General features: G+C 40.1%; 1 non-coding gene across 1 annotated transcript; it reads left to right on the forward strand.

Annotated features, from left to right (window-relative positions):
- Positions 1-1,939: 1,939 nt before the first annotated feature.
- Positions 1,940-2,155, forward strand: LOC138400329 (small nucleolar RNA U3). Its single transcript, XR_011236237.1, has one exon. It is a non-coding gene; the product is annotated as a small nucleolar RNA U3 (small nucleolar RNA).
- The last annotated feature ends 353 nt before the right edge of the window (positions 2,156-2,508 follow it).

The raw sequence follows: 2,508 nt of genomic DNA on the forward strand, positions 1-2,508 counted from the left end.
GAAAATTTAATGCAACAAGAAGGAGAAATGAAGTGCAAATATTGGAAAGGAATAAACAAAACTGCCATTGTTTGCAGATGATATCATTGTCTAACCAGAAAATCTCTCAGAATATATTGAAATGCATATTACAACTATTAAGACAGTTTATTAAATTGGCCCAATAAAAGATCAGCACAGGAAAATTAAGTTATTTTCTTATTCATAGCAATAGCAGAAAGCTAATTAGAAAATGTATTCCATTAACAAAGGAAAAATAATGATAAAGTACTTAAAAATAAAACTAATAATAAATGTGCAAGACAAATTAAGAAAACCATAATGTTAATGGACATAAAAGAAGAACTGAATAGATGAAGGAGCTCATATGTTTCTGGATGAAATTGAATCTTGCAATTATGTTAGAATCCCCAAATTAAATTATAAATTTAATACATTCCCATTAAAAATCTGAATAGAATTTCTTATTGAATCTGACAACCTGATTCTAGTGTTCACTTGCAAAAAGCCATGACAAGTTCGAAGAAGAATAAGAAGGGTTGGGAAAGGCATGATCGCTGCCCCTAAGTCTTCATGCCCTTGTGTAATCTCCTCCCTTTGAGCATAGTCTGGCCCTAGTGTCTCATTTCTAATGAATACATATGTCAAAAAGTGGTATGTCCCTTCTGAGATGAGGTTACAAAAAGACTATGGAACCCAAAGACTTGGGCATGCTGTATCACTCTCGTGCTCTCTCATTTAATCTAGACCCAGAAAACTGTCATGCTGTGGGCTGCCCTATGGAAAGGCCCATGTGGTGAGGATCTGAGGCCTGCCATCAGCCACGGTAGTGATCCTGCCCAAGTTGAGCCTTAGATGACCTCAGCCCCATATGACATCTTGATTGCAGTCTTGTGAGAGCTCTTAAGCCAGAGGCCCTCTGCTAAGCTATGCCCAGGGTCCTGACCCATAGAAATTGAGAGACAATAAAAGTTTGTTGTTTTAAGCTGCTGAGTTTGGTTAATTTTCATGCAGCAGTCAATAATTAATGCACCCAAATAGATTCAATTCCTTTAAACACCTACCGCCTTCCCCAACCTCATTCAGCCTTCATTGCTGCCCAAGAAATTTAAACAAAGAAGATGTACGAGTCACAGGGCTTTGCATATTCAAGATCCCATGAGAGTTACACTCCCCAGGGCTCCTACTTTTACGCCCAGGCAGCCACGTTGAGGAATTTTATATGCAATAGCAGGTGAGTTCACTGAAGAAATGGCCTGAAGCTTGTCTTAGCCTCACAGGCAATCATTAGCTTCCTGTGCCCGACAACCACTTGGGGTATGGGCTTCAGCCTTGGAGACTCAGCAACCTGGTTTTGTGGCCAAACAAAGGCTGATCCATCTCTTAGGGTTAGACTCATATTATTCAAGCATGTGACTTGGAGAATAAAACCAACATCTGCATTTACAAACTTAAAAAGAGAAGTGCAGCTTTCATGGAGTCTTGAATACATAGATCCCTAAGACTCATTTGTTCTCTCTGTGTAAGTTTTTTAGGCAGCAATGGAAACTGAATACAGTTGATAGGTTGGTTGAAAGAATGAATGTTTATAATTATGTATTAATTATTGATTGCTGCATAAAAATTATCCAAGCTTAGTAGCTTAAAACAATACCTTTAAAACTCTGAAGTGCTTCAGAACTTAAAACGCTTACCACAGGACCTGGCAGCTCTCAACAAACAGCAACTCTTATTATCATCCATCATCTGTGTTCTCACCAGTGCTTAGGTATAAAAGGAAGAAGCACGGAGTCTTGGACATAATGTGAGCCTTGGAACCAGACAAATCTAGGCCCAGATTCCTATCATGCCGTTTATTAGCTATATTTTCAACTTCCTCTCCAGGAAGGGGAGGCATTGGAAATCACCTAGAGAAATTCAAGTATTACAAACTAATAAGAAAACTATACTTTCAGGGATCATTTGCACAGGTCATTACTAGGGAAATTTTTGTGCACTGTGCAGAGCACCAGGAGCCGCAAGGAGGAGGTGCAGCATCTCTCCTGAGCTTGAAGCTGGCTCTCGGTGTCGCTTCGCTGCAACTGCGATTTGCCATTGATGCTCTTTCTTCTCTTCCTCGGGAAGAGTAAGAGGGAGAACATGCAGACTGAGTGAGAAAAAACAAAAAAGAAACTTAATATTATCTACCTTTAACAAGGTTGGGTGGCAAAAACATTTTAGAACCAGAGATTGCAAACGTAAATACCTGCCTGGAAGGCAACGTAAATAGCTGAAGCTGTAAGAGGCACATAAAACTAGACTTGAGGGATATTTAACATCCTTCATGTCTTCCTGTAAGGGTAGCAGTTGGTGTTGGTGTTTATGCCAGCTACTTGGTAAACCAGCCAGTTGTGCCATGGCCCATGCTGTGGCATGTAAGATGCTCTAAGCAACTTAGGGAAGTCAGTGATAATTGTCCACTATGGGGGCCACGGTGACGTCACTGACCACATGCAAACAAGAAGATCA

The sequence above is a fragment of the Eulemur rufifrons genome, chromosome 19 (genome assembly GCF_041146395.1).
Source record: "Eulemur rufifrons isolate Redbay chromosome 19, OSU_ERuf_1, whole genome shotgun sequence".
NCBI classification, from domain to species: Eukaryota; Metazoa; Chordata; class Mammalia; order Primates; family Lemuridae; genus Eulemur; species Eulemur rufifrons.